Genomic DNA, 27543 nt, shown 5'->3' on the forward strand with positions numbered 1-27543 from the left:
TGAGGATGAAAGTTAGTGGGCTCCGCAAACATTTAGTAAACATCTTGTATGTGTCAGCCCCCGTCTAGGTGCTGGGGATCTAGATGCACCCGTACTCAGTTGTATCTGACTCTTTGTGACCCTACGGACTGTAACCTGCCAGGCTCCTCTGTCCATGGGGTTCTCCAGGCAAGAATACTGGAGTGGGTAGCCGTTTCCTCCTCCAGGGGATCTTGCTGACCCAGGGATTAAACCCATGTCTCCTGTGTCTTCTGCATTGCAGGCAGATTCTTTACCACTGAGCCACCTGGGGATCTAGAGGTAAACCAGATAGACTTGGTGCCTGGCCTTCTGGAACATGGAATCTAGTGGGGATGATTCAGGTGGTTTCATGTGAAATGTATTACAGAAGAGGGAGATACTGAATATGAAACTGGGAGGTCAGGGGAAGATCTAGGGAAGCAGCGTTCAGTTGAGCCTGAGGGATGGCGGGGACTTGTCTAGGTGTAGGGGACTTGAGAGGGTGAGAGCGCTAAATTGACTGAAAGATAACATGTGAAGTGGAGTTAGTGTTTCAGTTCACAGGAAACGGGACCTTGGTCTGTTCCCAGACATGTCAGGAATAGACAAGGTGAGGGAACCTGGCTAAGGATGCCTGGAGGCCATTCAGAATCTAAAAGGCTCAGGAAAGCCCGTCTCCTAGGGTAGGGTAAGAATCTCACCCCCCACGGGTCTCCAGTGTAACTCAGGTTGAGATCACTGGCATGCCCTTGTTGGCAAGAAAATGGTTAATGAACAGTATAGGGAAAGGCAGTGGTGCCACTCTTAGCACCGGGCATCTAATAAGTGTTTACTGGCTGCGTTAATGTGAGTGGATGTTTTCCCAACTTTTGGAGGTACCCTGGAACCCAGGTCCCCTGAAGCCGAGGAGATTCCTGGGGCCCTTGTCCTGTGGGTCTCTGCAGTGGTGATGGTTTCACAGAGCAGGAAATCTAAAATATTCATGACATGGCTATTCTGGGAGCTACTTCTAGCTACATGGGGGCTCAAGACTTCTTCTCACTAACTTGTTTATGTTTTTTATTCAGTCCACAAACATGTATTACCTGTTATGAATGTGGAGACAGAGAGATGAACTTCTGGTCTACAGGGAAATGAATGTGAGTACAAATTACTCTAAGATATAAAATACAGTATGTCAGAGGAGTAGTGCAATGTGCTATAAAAAATGAGAAGGCTTTCCCCCTTTGATTTAGTTCAGTTCATTTCACAGTTTCATTCATGTCTGGAGAACATCCTCACCGTTGAATGAGAGGGGATGAGTACATTAAGATACGGATGACCAGAGAGGGATTACAGTCTGATAGGGGCAGCCATGTACCTGACAGGGTAAATTTGCTTTTCCACATCTGTGGGCCTCTCATGAGTGTGCCATTTCATACTGCAGAGATTGTTGTTGTTCAGTCACTCAGTTGTGTCTGACTCTTAGCTACCCCTAAGGACTGCAGCATGCCAGGCTTCCCTGTCCTTCGTTATCTCTCTGAGTTTGCTCAAACTCATGTCCATTGACTTGATGATACCATGGCTGGAAAACTAAAAACCCGTTTGCTAGGCTCCTTGCTGCTGGGTTCCTGTTTGAGATTTAGGTTTAGCTAGTCCTGTGTGCTTGTACAAGACCTGAATTCAAAACTGAGTAGGAAGAAAAACTGATTGAGTTTGGAGAGGAGGCAACAGCCTGGGGGAAATCCATTTTGCTGGGATCAGCCCAAAAGGCACAGCATGGCTCTGGCGTTCTGACGGTAGCTCCTGGTCTCAAGATTATACCTAGGATGGTGTGTTCCTATAGCCAGAGACTGGGCCAGTCACCCTGAACTCTAGCTTCCAGATTGGATGTGTGTGGGGCAGGGGGGTTTGGGGGTCTAGTACTATGGTTGGTGTTCTGGGAATCATTCCTGGAAGCCCAGGCAGAACTCGCTCTGTGCTGATTCTGAACTCACTTGATTTTATTAATTCCACGTTTTCTTAAAATAGCTAGAAGGGTTTTATCTCTTCACTTGAACCCTAATTGATATGTTATGCTGTGAAGTACAGGTGCCAGAAAAGTCAGAGAAGGGACACAAGTGCACAGTGGAACAAGCAGGGAAGAAATCCAGAGGACTGCAATTCTTTCCTCTTTCAATTCCACCTCCTACCCTCAGCCCTCTTTCATCCTATAATCAATCTTCAAATGAACTAATCAATTGAATTGATTGTGTCAAACAACTACAGTGCACAAGGCACTCTGATGTTGAGGGTCACAGTTGTGAACGGATACACAAGGTCTCTGCTTATGCAAAGACGGATGCTTTACCAGCACTCAAATAAACACAGAATTCAAAATCATGGTAAGAGTTATGAAGGAAAAGAAGAGGGAACTGTGGGAGAAAATGATGGTGTGGAGTCTGCAAGAGAACTTATTTTGATTGGGAGGTCAGGGAAGATTGTTCACGTAGGTAACATTTAAGGTGAGCCGCACAGGAGTGAAAAAGAGCCAGCTGTGCCAAGGGCAGAGGAGTGCCGGAGAGGTGTCAAGCAGCAGGAACAGAGTATGTAAGAGCCATGTGAGCCTTTCTCAACATCTTCCTGTTGCTCCCTGTGTAACAGCCATAGGATAATGCCTCAATCCTTAGCCTTTTTGTGCCTTGGTAACTGAAAGCCCTCTGTGATTTGTCATCCTCCCAGACATTTCTCCTGCTCTTCCCACGTGACGGTGTTCCTCAGTCTTGGCCTTAGTGACGTCTGGGGCTGGATGAGTCTCCACTGTGGGGACTGTCCTGTGCCCTGTTGGATGTTACCGCTGGCCTCTACTCTCTAGGTGATAGTACTCAGGCCTCTAACCCTAGTTGTGACAACCAAAAATAACTCCACACATTGCCAAACGTCCCAAGAGGGGCAATGTCACCTTTCTTTGAAAACTGCTGCCTCCCCTCCTGCTCCCCGCCCCCTCCGCTTTGGTCAGGTGGTCTTCTTGCTGGCTCCCAAATGCACCTTTACCCTTGTATGTTTCTGCACCTCCACTTATGCAGCTCCCTCTAATTATTACCTGCTCTCCTGCCCCTCCACAAAGCCTTACCCATATTTCTAATAGAAATGCATGCTCCTATCTACCCAGCATCCCTCTGGCCTTTGGGGCATTTGTACTGGATGACTCTCATGTGTTTGAGTGGTAGAGGAACAGTGCCCTGCCTGCCCAGGTGTGTGGACCTTTCGTTCTGTGTCCAGTTAAGAGCCAGGGGCTGGATGTGAACCAGCCAGCCATCTAAGCCAAGCCAGCCAGGCTTTCCATGGGCTCTCCATGGGAGGGCACTCTTCTGAACTGTTAACGCTAAGTACAGAGCCCTGGACCACCACCGGCACGGAGCCTGCCACTTAGAGAGGGCCTGCTGCAAGCCTGTGACCACGTTATTAGAGCCTTTTGTTCAGAGACTTGTGCTAAAGCATTCACATTCTATGTTCTCTCACCCCGCTTGAGCTAGTTTGGATTGTTTCTGTCAGTTATCCTGAAAAGTGTCCTAATTCAATTTCCCTTAATCCCTGGTTCAAATCTCTCCCCTTTCATGAAATCCTCTCAATTTAGGACATGCTTGCTGAAGGAAATGCTTGCTTTGAATCCATTGCTGGTGGTTTTCTGGAGCCAGCAGCCAATTCTTTGCCTCTTTTCCCAAGTTTGAGTTTAGTGACATCAAGGCGCTATTTGAAATCATCATCATTTCAGTTCAGTCTCTCAGTCGTGTCCGACTCTTTGAGACTCCATGAATTGCAGCACGCCAGGCCTCCCTGTCCATCATCAACTCCCGGAGTTCACTCAGGCTCACGTCCATTGAGTCAGTGATGCCATCCAGCCATCTCATCCTCTGGTGTCCCCTTCTCCTCCTGCCCCCAATCCCTCCCAGCATCAGGGTCTTTTCCAATGAGTCAACTCTTCGCATGAGGTGGCCAAAGTACTGGAGTTTCAGCTTTAGCATCATTCCTTCCAAAGAAATCCCAGGGCTGATGTCCTGCAGAATGGACTGGTTAGATCTCCTTGCAGTCCAAGGGACTCTCAGGAGTCTTTTCCAACACCACAGTTCAAAAGCATCAATTCTTCAGTGCTCAGCCTTTTTCACAGTCCAACTCTTACATCCATACATGACCACAGGAAAAACCATACCCTTGATTAGACGGACCTTTATTGGCAAAGTAATGTCTCTGCTTTTGAATATGCTAACTAGGTTGGTCATAACTTTCCTTCCAAGGAGTAAGTGTCTTTTAATTTCATGGCTGCAGTCACCATCTGCAGTGATTTTGGAACCCCCCAAAATAAAGTCTGACACTGTTTCCACTGTTTCCCCATCTATTTCCCATGAAGTGATGGGACCAGATGCCATGATCTTCATTTTCTGAATGCTGAGCTTTAAGCCAGCTTTTTCACTCTCCACTTTCACTTTCATCAAGAGGCTTTTTAGTTCCTCTTCACTTTCTGCCATAAGGGTGGTGTCATCTGCATGTCTGAGGTTATTGATATTTCTCCCAGCAATCTTGATTCCAGCTTGTGCTTCTTCCAGCCCAGCGTTTCTCATGATGTACTCTGCATAGAAGTTAAATAAGCAGGGTGACAATATACAGCCTTGATGTACTCCTTTTCCTATTTGGAACCAGCCTGTTGTTCCATGTCCAGTTCTAACTGTTGCTTCCTGACCTGCATATAGGTTTCTCAAGAGGCAGGTCAGGTGTTCTGGTATTCCCATCTCTTTCAGAATTTTTCACCGTTTATTGTGATCCACACAGTCAAAGGTTTTGGCATAGTCAATAAAGCAGAAATAGATGTTTTTCTGGAACTCTCTTGCTTTTTTGATCATCCAGCGGATGTTGGCAATTTGATCTCTGGTTCCTCTGCCTTTTCTAAAACCAGCTTGAACAACTGGAAGTTCACAGTTCACGTATTGCTGAAGCCTGGCTTGGAGAATTTTGAGCATTACTTTACTAGCATGTGAGATGAGTGCAATTGTGTGGTAGTTTGAACATTCTGTGGCATTGCCTTCCTTTGGGATTGGAATGAAAACTGACCTTTTCCAGACTGGAAGAAACACAAGCTGGAATCAAGATTGTGTTCATTGGAAGGACTGATGCTGAAGCTGAAACTCCAATACTTTGGCCACCTCATGCGAAGAGTTAACTCATTGGAAAAGACCCTGATGCTGGGAGGGATTGGGGGCAGGAGGAGAAGGGAACACCAGAGGATGAGATGGCTGGATGGCATCACTGACTCGATGGACGTGAGTCTGAGTGAACTCCGGGAGCTGGTGATGAACAGGGAGGCCTGGCATGCTGCAATTCATGGGGTCGCAAAGAGTTGGACATGACTGAGCGACTGAACTGAACTGAACTGAAGTCTTCAGAATCTCAAAGGAGGAAAGGTCTTGAGAAATAATTTGGTCCAAGGTCTTCACTTCACACACAAGGACAAAGAGATCCAGAGACCTTCAGTGACTTGGTAGTTAGTTGTGAAGTCAAGATAAAGCCCGAGATCTTTTGACTTCCACACATGATTAAAATACAGGCCTTCCTGGTCTTCCTCTGTGCCTTTTTCAACCTTTCCTTTTTCAGATTTTGGTACAAAAGAGGGTTTTAAAATGATTGTTGAATCATTCCAAATAGCTAATGTTCATGATCCAAGTTGTCAGTGCTTACATTCAACAAGGGACTTTGAGGTTGTGAAGTCTCCAGAATGAGATCATTCCAGATGGGGTCTTAATATGTGGCAACACTGGGGAGACAGCTGTTCACAAAGGAGACTTGCTACTTTCCCAAGGGAAGATCACAATGCTGGAGTGAAGATTCCCTGCCCTGGGAGTTGTAACACTTAGAATGAAACAAGATGATAGTTGAATTGCAAGGAAAGCTTTGCAGATTTATAAAAATTCAAAATACACTATTTTTTAAATATAGGTGTTCTATGTCCAGTAGTTTATCCTGGAAATATTCATAAGGGTATCCATTGCAACCTTGTTTGAACTAATAAAAGACTGGAAACAATCTAAATGTTAAGCAATAGGGGACTAATTAAAGAAAGAATTATATATATGTGTGTGTGTGTGTGTGTATATATATATATATATATATATATATGTATGTATGTATACACACACATACACACACAGGCAGAACTCTATATACTGTTACGGAATTTTCTCCAAGACATACTGTTTAGTTATAAAAATAAGGAACAGAATGGTGTGTATAGTTTGCTGCCATTCAAACTTAAAAAAGAAGAGGAGAGGCTTCCCTGGTGGCTCAGTGGTAAAGAATCTGCCTGCCAATGCAGGAGACATGAGTTTGATCCCTGGTCTGGGAAGATCCCATATGCCACAGAGCAACTAAGCCTGTGCACGACAACTACTGAGCCTGTGCTCTGGAGCCCGAGAACTACAACTACTGAAACCTGTGTGCCCCGGAGCCTGTGCTCCACAACAGGAGAAGCGATCTCAGTGAGAAGCCTGTGCACCGCAACTAGAGAGTAGCCCCCACCACAACGAGAGAAAAAAAAAAGCTCACACAGCAGTGAAGATGCAGCACAGCCAAAAATAAATAAATAAAAAAATTTTTAAAATAAGAAGTGAGGAAAACACAGGTGCATATGGATATATGAGCATATTCTGTCTCTAGGAGGATATACAAAAAGTTTTAACAGCAGAAGTTGTCTCTGAGAGAGGAACTGGAAAATAGCAATAAGAGAGAGTTGTATCTTTTCTCTTATGTCTTTTGGAAAAATTTGATTTTTAAAACAATAGATATCATTTACTTAACACTCAATAAAATAAAAAATAAAAAAATGCTGTGTTGTGCTTCTTAGAAATTCTTTTGCTCTGATAGATGAGTCAGATCTGGGGATGTGGCAGAGAGTTTAGGGAGCTAATAATAATACCCGCCCCCCCCCCCCCCCCCCCGCCTCACCCGACAATTATATACTTACTTAAAAAAAAAAACATTCTCAAAGAACAGTCTGCTGCAGCCTTCCACTTTTGGGACAGTATCTCCCCTCTTGTACAGTTGAATGAACTGGGGTGCAGAAGCAAGACTGTCTTCCCAAGGTCACACAGTGAGAGAGGGGCAGCACTGGGATGAGAGCTCAGAACTTGCCCAGGCTTAAGTTCCTTCTTCTTGGCCATGTTTAGCTGGACAGAGGGCTTCAACAAGCATAGTTTTCATGGGAAGAAAAAGAAGAACCAGAGAATTCTAAGGGGCTTTTCTGGTCTGAGGTTTCAGGAAAGTTAAAGGCCTGAGCCAGCTACAGTCCCAGCACAAACGAAGTCAGACCAAAATAGACACCACTTATTCAATGGGAAATGACCCAGAAAAGATCCAACCAATTTCCAGATGTAACTTGAAAGGCTTCAGTTGGAGAGACTTCATTTTGGAATCTGATGCAAAAACCTTTTGATGAGATTTCTCTCAACTCAGTTTGTGGATCGAAAAATGAACAAACGTTTGATTTGAGGGAGATGTTCTGTTAAGAAAGTCTAGAGCCTTCTGGTTTGTAGAATCAAGCTTAGAGAAAGTAGCCTATGAGTATAGGAGGCAAATCTTTGCCATGCTTTGCCAGCATAATTTTGGGAGGGAATATGTGAAATACAGGGTATGTCCCTGCCTTTTGGCTGAGAGGAAGCGCAGACATCCCAGATTGAGGGAATGAGGCTTGTTGAAACTGCATAAATGAGATTTACCTTGTGGTTAGAAAGAAATGTTTTATTCTGTTAGCTGCTATGATGTGGAAAGAGATTAATTTCTCTAAGTCTTGTATTTTAAAAGATTTCTGCAGATTTAAGAAATACTCAGAAGACACTTAACTCTACACATCTCATCCACTTTATTATAGGTATGATAAATTTAAAAAGCACACAAGAGTCTGTCTAATGTGCTACTGATTATGAAGATAAAAGTTTATGTGCACACACATTTTTAACCACTCTTTAAAGACATGTAACCTGGTAGCCGTGGCTACCTCTTAGGAAGAGAACTGTGGAGCTGAGATGGGGTGGGAGGTACAGCCTTCACTGTACTGTCTCAATTTACCATATATCTGTTTCACATTTTAAAAGTAAAACATGCTCTTAAAAACCTCAAAGGGAAAAATATACCTTTATAATGGAGAGATTTGGTGGCCACTCTGTTAATTAAGGACGGAAATTTAGCATTACCAAGTGCATGAAACCTGACGTTTACATGATACATCCAGGGTTTAACCTGACTATAATTAAACCTTCACACCTGACCTCTGATTAGCAGAAAGCGTAGGGAATAGAGACACTCGGTAAACAAAACAGGAGAAAACAATGAGTTCAGAGAGTGAGGCATTCTTCAAAATATTAATGTCATAGAAATATTAAAAAGAGGTTTAAAAAATTAGGAATAAAAAATATTTGGGGGGCAATTGGAAGAAGTCTGAATATGGTCTGAGTATTAGACAATATTAGGGAATTATTGGGAGAAGGCAATGGCACCCCACTCCAGTGTTCTTGCCTGGAGAATCCCAGGGACGGGGGAGCCTGGTGGGCTGCCGTCTCTGGGGTCGCACGGAGTCGGACACGACTGAAGTGACTTAGCAGTTAGCAGGGAATTATTGATAATTTTCTTGTGTGTGAATAGTGGTTTTGTGGTTATATAGGATAACGTCCTTATTCTTAGCGGATGCATGCTGAGGTATGGAGGGAGGAATCATGATGTTGGGAACTTATTTTTAAATGGTTTATAAAACACACAGAAACTCACATACACACACGAACAACCCCTCCACTCTACCCCACTCCCGCTACACACACACACACACAGTTGATTGATATTAAGCCGTAGTCTTAGTTTCAAACTGAGCTATGTGATGTCAGGGCTGGGACTCTGCAAAGGACATTTCTCCTCTGCCACTGGACCTTCTGTTAGTCCGCCTGTAGGGGGCTCTAGAAGAGAATTAGGAGTCTAAAGGAGTCGCAAAGAGCTTGCTTGTTTCTGTTTTGCTTCTGTTACTCTCAGCCTCACCCAAGCAACAGTCCCTCACCCTGGGAATGACATTTATTTCCTGTAGGAGCAGCTTGTTTAAGTTTACATTTTTCCCACAATCTCAGAACCAGCCTCATTATGCTTCTTCAGACATACCTGTTATTGTTGTTCAGTAACTCAGTTGTGTCTGACTCCTTGAAACCTCACAGACTGCACTTCCCTGTCCTTCACTATCTCCTGGAATTGTTCAAACTCATGTCGGTGATACCTTCCAACCATCTTATCCTGTGTCCTTTCTCCTCCTGCCCTCAATCTTTTCCAGCATCAGGGTCTTTTCCAATGAGTCAGTTCTTCATATCAGGTGGCCAAAGTAATTGGAGCTTCAGCTTCAGCATCAGTCCTTCCAATGAATATTCAGGACTGATTTCCTTTAGGGTTAACTGGTTTGAACTCACTGCAGTACAAGGGACTCGTGAAAGTCATCTCTAACACCACAGTTCGAAAGCATCAGTTCTTCGGTGCTCAGCCTTCTTTATGGTCCAACTCTCACATCCACACATAATTACTGGAAAAAACATAGCTTTGACTATACAGACCTTTGTTGGCAAAGTGATGTCTCTGCTTTTGCATATGCTATCAAGGTTTGTCACCCCTTTCCTTCCAAGGAGCAAGCATCTTTTAATTTCATGGCTGCAGTCACCATCTGCAGTGATTTTGCAGCCCAAGAAAATATATGTATCAGCTGGCTAATGCCTTCTCTGTCCCAGCTCCATGGGACCCCTAATCCAAGCTTCTAAATTCTATTAATCCTGAGCTATTCTCCTATTTTCCAAGCCCTAGGGATGGTAACTGCTTTCTGTGTTTACTACAGTATTCCTTTTACCTTTCTAGTTCTCTAATACCTGGTTGCTGCTGCTGCTGCTAAGTTGCTTCAGTTGTGTCTGACTCTGTTCGACCCCATAGACGGCAGCCCACCAGGCTCCCCCATCCCTGGGATTCTCCAGGCAAGAGTACTGGAGTGGGTTGCCATTGTCTTCTCTGATACCTGGTTGACAGTTCTTTAAGTTCTTTCTGCAAAAGTAACTGGTGGCGTTTGTGTCTCCTGACTGAACCTTGACTGATGCAGAAATTGGAACAAGGGATCTCAGGAAACAGACCCCCTTTTTTAGGTGTTTGGGTTTGTCTTTAGACTTGAGTGCAGTGTTGAACTCCTTGTCATGGAAATGAGATGCTAGTAACTCATGGCATGGAGTGGCCCTGATTAATCAAATTATTGGCTGTAGATTATTGTGATAAGGAGCCTCCTGGGGACTTCCACTGCAGGGGGTATAGGTTCAATCCCTTGTTGGGGAACTGAGATCCTGCATGCCACAAGGTGCAGCCAAAAAAAAAAAAAAAAAAATCTCCTAAAGCAGGTACTGTAGGAAGCAAGTACAAGAGAGAAAAAGCAGACCCCAGGAAAGGCATGCAAAAGCATTATCAATCTTGCAGACAAGACACCTCAAGACATATGACTCTTGGATTAAGTCCAGAGGGAACAGAAAAACATCTTGAAAGCAGGATGTGTGCCTGGAGGTGGGAAGCCATCAGACTGTTCCATGACCTGGTGTCTCTGAGTCAAATGTGTTTTGTATCTGGGGCTTTGTTATTTAGACAGCAACCTAAATCATTAGTTAAAACTAAGTCTTTCTTAGTTAATCTTCATGTCACATTCCTAGCCTATCTGTAACAGCCATATGGCTCCATATGCTTCTGAGAGCACGTTCTCCCTTGCACGTACTCCCCTGCCTGAAAACATCTAATAAAGCTGACTTGATCAGTTTGGGCACCTTCACCTCGGAGCGGTGTTGGTCCCCTGATCCTCGCTTTCAATTCTTGTCTCTTTCTCATTCTTTCTCTGTATTGTGCTTTCGGGAAACCCTGGCTTGTTGAGCTGGACTCGACAAAGTGGCGGCCGAACAGGGATCTGAAAGTGAAATCAGCCTATGAGGCTCAGCTCAGAGCAGTGGAGAACACAGGGAAATCCAGCTGGTGCAGTGGACGAATGAAGTACTTGGTATGTACACCCCCGTGTATGAACGAATGAAGTACTTGGTAAGTACACCCCCGTGGATTTGTGAATGAGGGTAACAATGGGGCAAAATCCTTCTAAGCATGCAGAATATATGCCAGTCTTAAAGACTTTGTTGAAAAGCTCGGGAGTGCAAGTCTCTCAGTCTGCTGTTAGACTTATTTTCTGCTATTGAAAAACATTGCTATTGGCTTGATCCAGCTAAAGGAACTTTAAGGTATAAAGAATGGCAAGAAGTAGTGCATTGCTTGCGCCGAGCTTATGAAAGTAGAGAAAAAATACCCTTGTCAGTATGGTCATTAGGAAATCTCATTCTCACAGCTTTGGGTCCACTACAATCCAAGGTCTCTGAGTCTGATGATTCCACTTCTCAAACAGAGACACAATTAGAAGAGTTACATATATATGATAACAGTGATTCAGAGGAGGAGAAAAAACCTTTAAAAGCAAAAATTAAAAGAGGGAAATGTTATGGAAGTAATGAACAAATTTTGTTTGCTAGAACAGCTCGCCCATCTGCACCCCTTGGGTGAGCTTCCTCCTTTTGATCTGGAGACTCCTTGGGATGATGGCTTTATGTTAAAGCCACAAGTAACCCTTCCCAATCTGATCTCTCCATTTCATAGGGGAGTTCGTATGGCTCAGTTACAAGGTGATGAAGATACTTTAGCTCTTCCTGTAATAGTGACACAGGTTCCACCCAGACCTCAATTCCCACATAGAGGATTAAATTATGATTATAGCCCTTTACTTTCAAAACTATTAAAGAGATCAAACAGGCTTGTACTCAATATGGAACTAATTCTCTTTATACTATGGGATTGATTCAAGGTGTGTCACAGGCAGAAAGATTGATCCCTCATGATTGGGAGATGGTTGCTAGGACCTGTTTAACTACTTCTGAATTTTTACAATTTAGGAGATGGTGACAAGATGAGGCTAGTCAGCAAGCTGATAGGAATGCAGCCGCCAATCCCCCCTGACCCCCACCCCCGCCCCGTTAACATTTCTTTAGAACAATTGATCTGGTGCATATTTTGGAGTTCAGGCCCTTAACAAAAGAAAAACTAGAAGGTTTAACCACATTAGTTAATGAACAGAAAGAATTGGGACATGTCATAGAATTTACTAGCCCCTGGAATTCTCCTGTGTTTGTTATAAAGAAAAAATCAGGAAAATGGAGAATGTTAACAGAAGCTATATTTGAATGGGTATTTTTACCTCATAAACAAGTAAAATTGCTAACCACCTATATAGATATGATCAGCAAACTGATTTTTAAAATACATAATCGTACTCAACATCTTCCCGGATATGATCCACATAATATTATAGTCCCTCTTTCAAAGGAATAAATTGAAATTTATATATGCAAAATATTGAAAGGCAAATGGCTCTCTCTGATTTTATAAGTAATATTGATTGTCATTTTCCGTCATCTAAACTTATTAATTTTCTAAAAAAACATACCCTGATACTACCCAAGATTACTAAATCAGACCCTATAAAAGATGCTGATATTTATTTTACAGATGCAAACAAAGATTTTAAATCTGGATATTTCAGCCCTATAGAAAAAATTTGACAATCCCAATATTCTTCTGTACAAAAAGCTAAATTAGATGTTATTCTTACTGTTTTGATAGATATAAATGCCCCCATTAATATTGTTTCTGATTCCCAATATGCTATAAAAGTCACATCTCAGATTGATTACAATCCCTACGTCCAATTTAATAATATATCAAATATTTAAAAAGTACAATCAGTAATAAATAATAGGACTTATCCTTTCTATATTACCCATATTCGTTCCCATTCCCAACTTCCTGGACCATTAGTGGCTGATAATGAGACAATAGATACCAGACTTATCTCTTTTATGACACCCACTCAATTTCATGAATTAACTCATACAATGTAAGAAGACAACAATATAAATTTCAAATTTCACGGCAACAAACATCGTTGCTGTGACATCATCTCACAATGCCCTGCTGCTACTGCTGCTGCTAAGTCACTTCAGTCGTGTCCGACTCTGTGAGACCCCATAGATGGCAGCCCACCAGGCTCCCCTGTCCCTGGGATTCTCCAGGCAAGAACACTGGAGTGGGTTGCCATTTCCTTCTCCAATGCATGAAAGTGAAAAGTGAAAGTGAAGTCGCTCAGTTGTGTCTGACTCTTAGTGACCCCATGGACTGCAGCCTACCAGGCTCCTCCGTCCATGGGATTTCCCAGGCAAGAGTACTGGAGTGGGGTGCCATTGCCACAATGCCCTACATGTCAACAAACTAACATCATCCCATCTTTACCAGAAGGCGTTAATCCTTGAGGATTATACCCCAATGTTATATGGCAAACAGATGTAACTCATATGCCATCTTTTGGAAATTCTGGACTGATTCATGTATTGACACATTTTCAGGAATGATTTTTGCTTCATATCATGTAGGAGAGACTACTTTCCATTGCATTTCTCATTTTAAACAAGCCTTTGCATATATGGGACTCCCCAAAACTATCAGATAATGGCCCAGTGTATAAAAGCCATACTTAAAAATTATTTTTTGAAGATTGGTCAATTCAACATATAACTGGAATTCCCCATAATCCTCAAGGTCAAATGACAGTAAAAAGAGACCACCACACATTAAAACAAATATTATTAAAACAAAAAGGGAGAAAGAGGTATGCATTAGGGCCTAACTTCCCTAAAAATAAACTTGCTATAGCCCTTTTTATATTAAATTTATTTATTTTATATTAAATTTATTATTTATTTATATTAGGGGAAGTAATGAAAAGCCAGCAGCTGAAGTACATTGGGATGAAGTACAAACATCTCATGAAATAACTGGTAAAAAATAACAAACACAGACAGTTCACCAAAAAATAATGTGGAAGGATGATAAACAGTGGAAAACAGGGCTTATGCTTAAACAAGGACGAGGTTATGCTCTTATTTTGACAGAGGACAATGAACATCCCTGTATCCCAAAATGAAAAATCTGGTATTAGAAAGAAAAGAACATGGTTTGACATAGATCCCCCGTTTGAGCCACCGATTGGAGCCAGGTCTCAATTAATACTTAGACCAGGTCCATCCAAAACTAAACGGACACAGAGCACCACTCTACCAACATGGGGACAAATAAAGAAGCTATCCCAGGAAGCTGAAAAGATAGTACATAGGCGAAAACTTGCCAAAACACCTGACAGCCTGTTCTTGGCCATGGTAACATTGTTAACAATGGCAGTAAGCGTACAGGCTAATTCCAATTATTAATATTGGGAGTGAGCTTCCCTGGTGGCTCAGACGGTAAATGTGTCTGCTTGCAATGCGGGAGACCTGGGTTCGATCCCTGGGTGGGAAAGATCCCCTGTAGAAGGAAATGGCAACCCACTCCAGTACTCTTGCCTGGAAAATTCCATGGATGGAGGAGCCTCGTAGGCTACAGTCCATGGGGCTGCAAAGAGTCGGACGTGACTGAGTGACTTCACTTTCTTTCTTTCTATGTCCCTAACCCACCTCTATTACAACCAGTTACATGGGAAGATTCAACAGTTCCCATTTTTGTCAATGACTCAACTTGGCTTCCCAGCCCCTATGATCAAAGTTTCCCAGATAAACCAAAAGAAGCAGGATATATATTAAATAATTACACTATTGGGTCTGAAAGTACCCCTATTTGCATTGGACATGGAGAGATCTATTTAAAAACAGATTATCCAAAAATGGTTATCTGTTGTTAAATCTACTAAAGATGATAAGACTTCCTTTTTCCTTGTAACCGCTCTCACATTTTTAGAAAAGGAAAATAACATAATACATTATAGTCCTCCTGATATTCCAGAATGTATTATGAGGATAGGACATGGAATAGAAGATTGGATACAATGGAATAATTGTAAAGGAGCAGAAGGCCATCTATTGATCAATACTACTGAAGGTCCCATAATTGTTTGGGGACCCAGAGGGACTCCAAAATTAAAAGACACCAATATCCCCAGTCCTTGGGTATACCAAGGGACTCTTCAGTTCAGTTCAGTTCAGTTGCTGTTGTGTCCAACTCTTTGAGACCCCATGGACTGCAGCACGCCAGGTCTCCCTGTCCATCACCAACTCCCGGAGTTTACTCAAACTCATGTCCATTGAGTCAGTGATGCCATCCAACCATCTCATCCTCTGTTGTCCCCTTCTCCTCCTGCCTTCAATCTTTCCCAGCATCAGGGTCCTTTCAAATGAGTCAGCTCTTCGCAACAGGTGGCCAAAGTATTGGAGTCTCAGCTCCAGCATCAGTCCTTCCAATGAACATTCAGGACTGGTCTCCTTTAGGATGGACTGGTTGGATCTCCTTGCAGTCCAAGGGACTCTCAAGAGTCTTCTCCAACACCACAGTTCAAATGCATCAATTCTTCAGTGCTCAACTTTCTTTACAGTCCAGCTCTCACATCCATACATGACTACTGGAAAACCATAGCCTTGACTAGATGGACCTTTGTTGGCAAGTAATATCTCTGCTTTTTAATGGGACTCTTAATACATTTGGTAATGAACCTTTGGTTTTGCATGGGGTAAGATTTGCCCCTCCCTTTCCATATCTAGTTCATAATGAGATCCTATTATGAATATTATGAATATCATCCTATTAATAATGAGATCTGGAAAATACCTATGGCTTTGAAAATTCCTGAGACATGGAACGGGTGATACACTGAATATATTTTAAATGATCCTAAAGCAACTTTTACAAAAAACTCTACTCATAATATCCAAGCTTGTGTTAGACTTCCTTTTGTATTCATGGTCAGTCCAGCTAATTATGATAAAATTACAGGACTTATAAATTGTTTGAGTTCAGTTCAGTTCAGTTGCTCAGTCATGTCCGACTCTTTGCGACCCCATGAATTGCAGCACGCCAGGCCTCCCTATCCATCACTAACTCCTGGAGTTTACTCAAACTCATGTCCATCAAGTCGGTGATGCCATCCAGCCATCTCATCCTCTGTTGTCCCCTTCTCCTCCTGCCCCCAATCCCTCCCAGCATCAGGGTCTTTTCCAATGAGTCAACTCTTCACATGAGGTGGCCAGAGTATTAGAGTTTTAGCTTTAGCATCAGTCCTTGTAAAATTGTTTACAGTGTTCCTTTTACACATGTTTAAATAATACTATCCCATCCAGTGACAGCTTACAGAGTATTCTTAAAACTAGAGTGGACATTTGGATACCAATAGATTTACAAAGAATCTTGGCAAGAAAGTCCTACACTGTATGCCATTAAATAAATTATTAAAGGTTTAAAATGTGCCAAAAGATTCATTGGAATGCTTATAGCTGCTATTTTAGGTATTATGGCTATCACTACCACTGCTGTGGTGGCTGGAGTAGCTTTACATCAATCTGTTCAAGTAGTACAGTTTGTACAAGAATGGCATAAGGATGCTGACATTTTATGGTCCACTCAACAAAAAATAGATGGAAAATTAGCTTCTCAGGTGGCTGATCTCCAACAGATAGTAATACTATTGGGAGATCAACTGGTTAGTTTACAAAAGCAGCTAAGATTAAAATGTGATTGGAATTACACCTCTTTTTGTGTTACAGCACATAAATACAATCAGTCAAGGTTTAATTGGGACAAAATCAAGCAACATTTATTAAATCAAGAAAATATTTCTCTAGATATTCAAGATATACAACATGATATATTAAAAACCTTTAATAAAAAGTTGGATATAATTTCTAGATCTAATTTACTTGATACTATTACTAATGCCAGGAAAATCCCATGGATGGAGGAGCCTGGTAGGCTCCAGTCCATGGCGTTGCTAAGAGTTGGGCACGACTGAGCGACTTAGCAGCAGCAGCAGTGTTACTAATGGTATATCCTCTCTAAATCCTCTTAAACAGAACAAGGCCTATGGATATTGAATTATGTTAACCTGTGCTATAATTTTAATTGTTTTCTTTTGCTTCTGTGTAGTCTGGAGAAGAACAGCGAGATGACAACAACATCACCAACAAAAATTAGCCTTTCTTACAATTACTTCGCTTGCTGAAAAAAAAAGGGGGAGATGTAGGAAGCAAGTACAAGAGAGAAAAAGCAGACCCCAGGAAAGGCATGCAAAAGCATTATCAATCTTGCAGACAAGATACCTCAAGACATATGACTCCTGGATTAAGTCCAGAGGGAACAGAAAAACATCTTGAAAGCAGGATGTGTGCCTGGAGGTGGGAAGCCATCAGACTGTTCCATGACCTGGTGTCTCTGAGTCAAATGTGTTTTGTATCTGGAGCTTTGTTATTTAGACAGCAACATAGATTGTTAGTTAAAAGTAAATCTTTCTTAATCTTCATGTCACATTCCTAGCCTATGTGTAACAGCCATATGGCTCCATATGCTTCTGAGAGCACGTTCTCCCTTGCACGTACTCCCCTGCCTGAAAACATCTAATAAAGCTGACTTGATCAGTTTGGGCACCTTCACCTCGGAGCGGTGTTGGTCCCCTGACCCTTGCTTTCAATTCTTGTGTCTTTCTTATTCTTTTGCCGTATCGCGCTTTCAGGAAACCCTGGCTTGTTGAGCCAGACTCGACAGGTACACTGGGGGACCCAAGTGGCTGCTGGAATAACAATGACTACAAGGACTGTGGGGTGAGATGCCTCCTTCTGAGTGCTCTGGAGTGCTTACAGAAAGAAAACACACTCAGCCCTTTAACATCTCAGCTCAAGTCCCAATCAGAGAACTAGAGAGGGTCTATGACAGCCCCTAAAGGTATCCCAGATCCATCAGAGTTACTAACTCAGACACAGGATTTCATTGTGAAGGTTGCAGAATTTAATGTAGATTGAGTTCACAGCTGATGTCCCACAGTGAAAGTCAGGATGAGGATTGGGGAAGTGTCCTCTGGACTTGGAATGAGGACGTCCAGGTGGACTCAGATGAAACTGAGAATCTTAACCCCTAAGTCACTCTGAGCCTTCCCCTTCTGTGTCTGAGATTGGGCTTCCTTTGCTTGAAGTCCCTGGAATAGCCTCACCTGAGACAGGTGACTGAAGGAGACACCTATACTCTTTAAGCCCTACCTTACTGCTCTTCGCTGCCACTAGACCCATAACTAGGGTCAGATCCAGCACATTCCAAGGCAACAAGTACAAAGTCTGAACCTGGAGGAAAGAATGTATAATCCAAAAGAACTACAAGATTTTTCTAATTTATATAGGCAGAAACCTGGTGAATAGATGTGGGAATGGGATTCTAGGAGCATTAGACCAAAAAAGGCGGGATATAACAGGCCAAAGGCACTGATTGGGTATACTTATCAGGGATTCTGGACTTAATATGTTAGCTTGTGTAAGCATTCACTTACTTGGAGAACTTGGACTGAACAGTGACCTACATATAATGAGTTTGAGATCCCAGAACTTCCCTGGCACAATGAAGAGAAAGGAATTCAGAGATTTGGGGAGACAGAAATGTTGGTAAACTTGTATGTATGACATTTGAACTTCCCTCACCCACTACCCCCAGTGCTATATGATTCAAGAGGGCCCAGAGGACACCCCTTCCCTGAGATACTGAGCAATACATAAGTGAGGAGATCACCGATATCCTCAGAAATCCCTGCGGTGGCTGTTCTCTGTGGGCTGGTAGAAGGTGCTGCCACTGAGATGAGTTCATGGATTTTGGTGGGGTCGACAGGATCCTGGAGTAGCGAGGGCCACATGGCAATGTTCCATCATGAGGGATAAGGTGGATGCACTTAGAGCACAGCAGAGACAAAATGGAAATCAGACTGTTTTGACCCACAGGGATTGTTGATAGTAGCTGTGGTGGTTAATTTTATGTGTTGACTTGGCTGGGTCACCAGGTGCCCAGATATTTGGTCCAACATTATTCTGTGTGTTTCTGTGAGGGTGTTTTTGGATGAGATGAATATTTGGGATGAGGCGGGCTTTGAGTAAAGCAGACTGTTCTCCAAAATGTGGGTGGACCTCATCCAGTCAGCTGGAAACCTGAATAGAACAAAAAGACTACCCTCAAGCAAGAGATCATTCTGTAAATGGCTGTCCTTGGACTGGAACTGCAGCACTGGCTCTCCTGGCCCTATGGTCTACTGGCTCACCCTGTAGACTTTGGACTTGGCAGCCTCCGTAACTGTGTGAAACAATTCCTATCATTAATCAATCAATACTACTGATTCTGTTTCTCTAGAGAACCCTGACTAAAACAGCAGCGAAATGGTACGGTACATCTAGGAATGGAATAGATAGACAGTCTAGTAAAGCACCGCTTGATCTTTATAACAGAAAAAGCACAAGGTCTGATGCCCAGAAATCTGATTAAAGTCACTATGGAGAGAATCAGAATCTCTCCTCCAGTTTCTAGACCTAAGTCAGTTGTCAGATCCAGAGTCCCTGGTTTGAAGGACATGTTGAGTTCCCTTAAGAACTCCACAAGGCTTCCCTGGTGGCTCAGTGGTAAAGAATCTGCCTGCCAATGCAGGATGCCGGTTTGACACTGATCTGGGAAGATCCCCCATGCCACAGAACAACTAAGCCTGGAAGCTGCAGCTATTTAAGCTTGTGCACCCTAGAGCCTGTGCTCCACAAGAGAAGCCACTTCAGTGAGAAGCCTTCACACTGCAAAAAATAGCCCCCACCCTCAGCAACTAAAGAAACACCCGTGCAGCCATGAAGACCCAGCACAGCCGAAAAAAATTTTTTTTAATTTTAAAAAAAAAGAACACCACAACACTGCCACAAGTATATACTAGAGACTTCCTTCAATACTTCCTCAGAGACCTGTAGTCTTTAATAGGTGACTTAGTATTATGAAAAAAGGAAATCCTCAGATCTTTTAGGGATTAAATAATAGGCACTCACCCTGAATTAACGCTAATTCCTGGGACCAAAGTACTGCAATGGTCGTCCAGTTGCAGTGAGAACTGGTGGTGGTCAGGTAATGAGAGGAGTATTGGCCCAGGCTAAAATCACAGAGAGCCTAGCAGGTCTGTGAACCCAGTGGTTATATCTCTAGTTTGTGAATATGTAATTGGAATAGACGTTCTCAATTCCTGGCAGAATCCTGATTCACTCTCTGACCCATGGAGTGAGGGCTATTACGGTAAAGAGGGCCAAGTAGAAGTCCCTAGAAAGTCCCTTCCCCATCAGGGTGTGTGTGTTTAGTCTCTCAGTTGTGTCCTACTCTTTGCCGCCCCATGGACTGTAACCCGCCAGGCTCCTCTGTCCATGGGATTCTCCAGGCAAGAATACTGGAGGGGGTTGCCATGCCCTTCTACAATATATCTTCCTGACCCAGGGATCTGAACAAGAGTCTCCTGCATTGCAGGCGGATTCTTTACCAGCTGAGCCACCAGGGAAGCCCCTCCCTACCAGATTAGTAAACCAAAATCAGTTACCACATTTCTGGAGGAAAGTGAAGAGATTAGTGTCACTATCATAGGCTTAATTGGAGAAGGCAGTGGCAACTCCAGTACTCTTCCCTGGGAAATCCCATGGACGGAGGAGCCTGGTGGGCTGCCGTCTATGGGGTCGGACAGAGTCGGACACGACTGATATGACTCAGCAGCAGCAGCAGCAGCAGCAGCAGCAGCAGCAGCAGCAGCACAGGCTTAATATGTATCACATCCCCATTTAAATTCACCTGCTTTTCTTGTGCATAACGTTGTTGGATCTGGACAATGACTATGGATTACTGTAAACTGCACAGATGATGACTCAAATTGCAGCAACTGTTTCAGATGTGTAACTCTACCAAAGAGAATCAGCATAACCCTTGGCATATACCAGTAGTGATCTGGCAAATGCTTTTGCCCCTCTATACCAACTTAACTCAGATGACCATTATATCTACTACTGTGGGCAAGAATCCCTTAGAAGAAATGGAGTAGCCCTCATAGGCAACAAAAGAGTCCGAAATACAGTACTTGGATGCAGTCCCCAAAATGACAGAACGATCTCTGTTCGTTTCCAAGGCAAACCATTCAATATCACAATAATCCAAGTCTATGCACTTATGCACTGACCAGTAATGCTGAAAAAGCTGAAGCTGAATGGTTCTATGAAGACCTACAGGACCATCTAGAACTAACACCCCCAAAAGATGTCCTTTTCATTATAGGGGACTGGAATGCAAAAGTAGGAAGTCAAGAGATACTTGGAGTAACAGGCAAATTTGGCCTTGGAGTACAAAATGAAGCAGAGCAAAGGCTAACAGAGTTTTGCCAGGAGAATGCACTGGTCATAGCAAACACCCTCTTCCAAAAACACAAAAGAAGACTCTATACATGGACATCACCAGATGGTCAATACCGAAATCAGATTGTTTATATTCTTTGCAGTCAAAGATGGAGAAGCTCTATACAGTCAGCAAAAACAAGACGGGGAGCTGACTATGGCTCAGATCATGAACTACTTATGGCCAAATTCAGACTTAAACTGAAGAAAGTAAGGAAAACCACTAACCATTCAAGTATGACCTAAATCTAATCCCTTACAATTATACAGTGGAAGTGACAAACAGATTCAAGGGATTAGATTTGACAGAGTGCCTGAAGAATATGGACAGAGGTTTGTGACATTGTACAGGAGGCAGTGATCAAGATGATCCCCAAGAAAAAGAAATGAAAGAAGGCAAAATGGTTGTCTGAGGAGGCCTTACAAATAGCTGAGAAAAGAAGAGGAGTGAAAGGCAAAGGAGAAAAGGAAAGATACACCCATCTGAATACAGAGTTTTGAAGAACAGCAAGGAAAGATAAGAAAGCCTTCCTCAGTGATCAATGCAAAGAAAGAGAGGAAAACAATAGAATGGGAAAGACTAGAGATCTCTTCAAGAAAATTAGAGATACCAAGGGAACATTTCACGCAAAGAGGGGCACAATAAAGGACAGAATGGTAGGGGATACCATTCTGAAGCAGAGGATATCAAGAAGAGGTGGCAAGAATACACAGAACTATATAAAAAAGATCTTCATGACCCAGATAACCACGATGGTGTGATCACTCACCTAGAGCCAGACATCCTGGAATGTGAAGTCAAGTGGGCCTTAGGGAGCATCATTATGAACAAAGCTAGTGGAGGTGATGGAATTCCAGTTAAGCTATTTCAAATCCTGAAAGATGATGCTGTGAAAGTGCTGCACTCAATATGCCAGCAAATTTGGAAAACTCAGCAGTGGCCACAGGATTGGAAAAGGTCAGTTTTTACTCCAATCCCAAAGAAAGGCAATGCCAAAGAATGCTCAAACTACCGCACAATTGCACTCATCTCACACGCTAGCAAAATAATGCTTAAAATTCTCCAAGCCAAGCTTCAACAGTATGTGAACCATGAACTTCCAGATGTTCAAGCTGGATTTAGAAAAGGCAGAGGAACCAGAGATCAAATTGCCAACATCCGCTGGATCATCGAAAAAGCAAGAGAGTTCCAGAAAAACATCTACTTCTGCTTTATTGACTATACCAAAGCCTTTACTGTGTGGATCACAACACACTATGGAAAATTGTTAAAGAGATGGGAATACGAGACCACCTTACCTGCCTCCTGAGAAATCCGTATGCAGGTCAAAAGGCAACAGTTAGAACTGGACATGGAACAACAGACTGGTTCCAAATCAGGAAAGGAGTACATCAAGACTGTATGTTATCACCCTGCTTATTTAACTTATATGCAGAGTACATCATGCGAAATGCTGGGCTGGATGAAGCACAAGCTGGAATCAAGATTGCTAGGAGAAATATCAATAACCTCAGATATGCAGATGACACCACCCTTATGGCAGAAAGCAAAGAAGAACTAAAGAGCCTCTTGATGAAAGTGAAAGAGGAGAGTGAAAAAGTAGGCTTAAAACTCAACATTCAGAAAACTAAGATCATGGCATCCGGTCCCATCACTTCATAGCAAATAGATGGGGAAACAATGGAAAGAGTGAGAGACTTTATTTTGGGGGGCTCCCCAAATCACTGCAGATGGTGACTGCAGCCATGAAATTAAAAGATGCTTGATCCTTGGAAGAAAAGCTATGACCAACCTACACAGCATATTAAAAAGCAGAGACATTACTTTACCAACAAAAGTCCATCTAGTCATAGCTATAGTTTTTCCAGTAGTCATGTATGGATGTGAGAGTTGGACTATAAAGAAAGCTGAACACCAAAGAATGGATCCTTTCGAATGGTGGTGTTGGAAAATACTCTTGAGAGTCCTTTGGACTGCAAGGAAATCCAACCAGTCAATCCTAAAGAGATCAGTCCTGGGTGTTCATTGGAAGGACTGATGCTGAAGCTGAAACTCCAATACTTTGGTCACCTAATGCAGAGAACTGACTCATTTGAAAAGACCCTGATGCTGGGAAAGATTGAAGGCAGGAGGAGAAGGGGGCAACAGAAGATGAGATGGTTGGATGGCATCACCGACTCAATGGACACGAGTTTGAGCAAGCTCTGGGAGTCAGTGATGGACAGGGAAGCCTGGCGCACTTCAGTTCATGGGGTCGCAGAGAGTCGGACACGACTGAGTGACTGAACTGAAATCAATTTCAGTGAATACCACAAGGAAGTTGTTTTCACCTTGCAGAACCAAGAGATCACCTTCACAGTTGTGCCCTAGGGCTACATCGACTTCAGTTCAGTTCAGTCGCTCAGTCGTGTTCAACTCTTTGTGACCCCATGAATCGCAGCACACCAGGCCTCCCTGTCCATCACCAACTCCCTCCCAGAGTTCACTCAGACTCACGTCCATCGAGTCGGTGATGCCATCCAGCCATCTCATCCTCTGTCGTCGCCTTTTCCTCCTGCCCCCAATCCCTCCCAGCATCAGAGTCTTTTCCAATGAGTCAACTCTTCGTATGAGGTGGCCAAAGTACTGGAGCTTCAGCTTTAGCATCATTTTTTCCAAAGAACACCCAGGGCTGATCTCCTTTAGAATGGACTGGTTGGATCTCCTTGCAGTCCAAGGGACTCTCAGGAGTCTTCTCCAACACCATAGTTCAGAAGCATCAATTCTTTGGCGCTCAGCTTTCTTCACAGTCCAACTCTCACATCCATACATGACCACTGGAAAAACCATAGCCTTGACTAGACGGACCTTTGTTGGCAAAGTAATGTCTCTGCTTTCAACATTGACTTCAGTTCAGTTCAGTTCAGTTCAGTCGCTCAGTCGTGTCCGACTCTTTGCAACCCCATGAATAGCAGCACGCCAGGCCTCCCCGTCCATCACCATCCCCTGGAGTTCACTCAACATCAACTTAATGTCTGCAATAATCTAATCTGCAGAGATTTTGATGATTTTGCCATTTCACAGATCATCAAATTTGTCCCCCTCACTGATGACTTACAGAAGGATCTGATAAGAACGCAGAAGAAACTACTTTAGATGCCTTAGTAAAATGCATATGAGTCAGAGAGTGGAAGATAAACCTCATAAAAATTCGGGGACTCATCCACATTGGTGAAGTTTCTAATGTGCTAATGGTCTGGAGTATGTTGCAAAAGTCTATTCCTTTTTAAAAAAATTATCTTAAAAAAATAAAATAAATAAATAAGTAAACAAAAAGCAAAAAATTGTCTTTTTTTAGTTGAAATATATTTTTACATAACATTGTAAATTGGGACTTCCCTGGCAGTCCAGTGGTTAAGACTTTGCCTTCTGATGCAATCAGTCCCTGGTGGGGGAGCTAAGATTCAATATGTCTCTAGGCCAAAAACCAGAACATAAAACAGAAACAATATTAACAAATTCAATAAAGACTTTAAAAATGTTCTACATTTAAAAAAAATCTTTAAAAAATAACATTATCAGTTTAAGGCTTACAACATGCTGATCTGACACATTTATAAATTATGATTGCCATTGTAGTGATGTTAGCACCTCTGTCCTGTCACATAATTATCGTTTCCTTTTGGCGGTGCAATAATTAAGATCGAGCTGCTTAACAAGCTGATGACTGTAACACAACACTGCTGCCTGTACTGTAAGATCGAGCTGCTTAACAAGCTGATGACTGTAACACAGCACTGCTGCCTGTACTGCACTAGTCCTTACAAGGGACCTCTCTTGCCACGACAACAGAGGCACAATGCTTGATGGGCCTTTTTGGCTTTTAGAGGCAACATACAGCACATTTAGGTGTTATTCTGACCCACAACATGGCCAGGTTGAGTGGAGACCTGAGTGCCAAAACGTTCTGCAACAAGCCCATGCTGTAGTGCTTGCTACTCCACCACCCGAGACCCAGCAGATCCAGCGGCACCCGAATGTGGCAAGTAAGGCTTCTGTGTGGGTTCTTTGGCAAATGCCAGTAGGGGAATGGAAGCATAGACCCTGAGGATTTTGGAGCAAGTCCACACCTTCTCTTTTTTTCACACCCTCTTTTGAAGATTGCTATTCTCCTTTTGAGAAATAGATCTTGGTTTGCTACTAGGCCCTGTCAGAAGTGAACCCCTGACCATGGGATTGGGTGCTGTATGATCTAGCAAGTCATAAATTGGAGCGTGCACAGCAGTCATCTCCTGTGAGCTGGAAATGGTATACAAGGGCTAGAGATCAGGCAGGTTGGGAAGGCATAAGCAAGTTGCTTGAAGAGGTAACTCAGCTCCTGTGACAATTACTCTTCCTGAAAGCCTTCCTTTCCTCTCAGTCTGTAACTCCTGGCTGCGTGGGGAGTTCCTTAGGACTAGTTGACTAGGAGGAAGTAATTTAGGTCTGGTTTACAGTTTATTCTGCCCAATATGCTAGAATCAGCTGGTTGCTGAAAAAACTTCTGTAGCAGTACAATTCCAATCAGGTATGTCTATGAAAGATTCTACTGAAGGGAATCTTCTCAGGGAGCAGAATTTTGAGCAGTACATTTGATTGTCTATGCTGTCTAAATTGAGCATGATCCAGAAGTATGGATCTAAACTCTAGTATTCAAGGTCAGTTACTCATTTTTAAAAAAAAATATTTATTTGGCTGCACCGGGTCTTAGTTGTAGCACACAGAATCTTTAGTTTTGGCATGTGGCATCTAGTCCCCTGACCAGGAATTGAACCCAGGTCCCCTGCATAGGGCTTCCCTGGTGGCTCAGATGGTAAAGAGTCTGCCTGCAATGTGGGAGACTTGGGTTCAATCCCTGGGTCGGGAAGATCCCCTGGAGAAGGAAATCACTACCCATTCCAGTGTTCTTGCCTGGAAAATCCTGTGGACAGAGGAGCCTTGCAGGCTACAGTCCATGGGATTGCAAAGAGTCAGACAAGACTGAGTGACTTCACTTTCTTTCCTTTTTTTCACCCCTGCATTGGAAGCATGGAGTTTTAGCCACTGGACCACCAGGGAAGTCTCACTCGTGGTATGATGGATGGTGAGGGTCTTGGAAAGAAAAGACATAGAAGACAAGTGACAAAGGGCCTGGGGGTGAGATATATGGAAGGACCTCTCAGTGGACAGAGTTGAAGGTTATTGTGCTCTGGGAGAATGTTCACCAAAGGACTGTGCAAACCTGAGAATACACTCTGAAGACATACAACTACGGGGAACACAATTAACCAAAGCCCTAGCTGCTGCCCTCTAATGCATACCACTGCACCTGGGCTGGTTCACACGTCCCATGAGCTGTTCCCAGCAAGTGACTGAGAGAGGCAGGGATACTCAGTTCAGTTCAATTGCTCAGTCATGTCTGACTCTTTGTGACCCTATGGACTGCAGCACGCCAGGCTTCCCTGTCCATCACCAACTCCTGGAGCTTACTCAAACTCATGTCCATCGAGTTGGTGATGCCATCCAACCATCTCATCCTCTGTTGTCCCCTTCTCCTCCCACCTTCAATCTTTCCCAGCATCAGGGTCTTTTCCAATGAGGTAGTTCTTTGCATCAGGTTGCAGTTTCAGCTTCAGCATCAGTCCTTCCAATGAATATTCAGGGTTGATTTCCTTTTGGATGGACTGGCTGGATCTTCTTGCAGTCCAAGGGACTCTCAAGAGTCTTCTCCAACACCACAGTTCAAAAGCATCAATTCTTCTGTGCTCAGCTTCCTTTGTAGTCCAACTCTCACATCCATACATGACTACTGGAAAACCAGAGCTTTGACTAGATGGACCTTTGTTGGTAATGTCTCTGCTTTTTAATATGCTGTGTAGGTTGGTCATAGCTTTTATTCCAAGGAGCAAGTGTCTTTTAATTTCATGGCTGCAGTAACCATCTGCAGTGATTTTGGAGCCCCCCAAAAATAAAGTCTCTCACTGTTTCCATTGTTTCCCCATCTATTTGCTATGAAGTGATGGGACTGGATGCCATGACCTTAGTTTTCTGAATATTGAGTTTTAAGCCAGCTTTTTCACCCTCCTCTTTCACTTTCATCAACAGCAGGCCTATTCCTGTGACAGCTGCCTTTGGCTCGAGGACTTCCTATTGGCCTTGCTGAACCTACATTAATGAAGAGGAAGCTCTCAGTAATCAAGAGGACAAGATGATGTACTTTGCAGT

The 27543-nt window shown here is 43.1% G+C and overlaps 1 long non-coding RNA gene across 1 annotated transcript; it reads left to right on the top strand.

Moving 5' to 3' along the window:
- Window positions 1–10022: 10022 nt before the first annotated feature.
- Window positions 10023–17584, top strand: LOC139184216 (uncharacterized). Its single transcript, XR_011567783.1, has 2 exons — window positions 10023–11082; window positions 17044–17584. It is a non-coding gene; the product is annotated as an uncharacterized lncRNA (long non-coding RNA).
- The last annotated feature ends 9959 nt before the right edge of the window (window positions 17585–27543 follow it).

This window comes from Bos indicus, chromosome 7 (genome assembly GCF_029378745.1).
Source record: "Bos indicus isolate NIAB-ARS_2022 breed Sahiwal x Tharparkar chromosome 7, NIAB-ARS_B.indTharparkar_mat_pri_1.0, whole genome shotgun sequence".
Taxonomy (NCBI): domain Eukaryota; kingdom Metazoa; phylum Chordata; class Mammalia; order Artiodactyla; family Bovidae; genus Bos; species Bos indicus.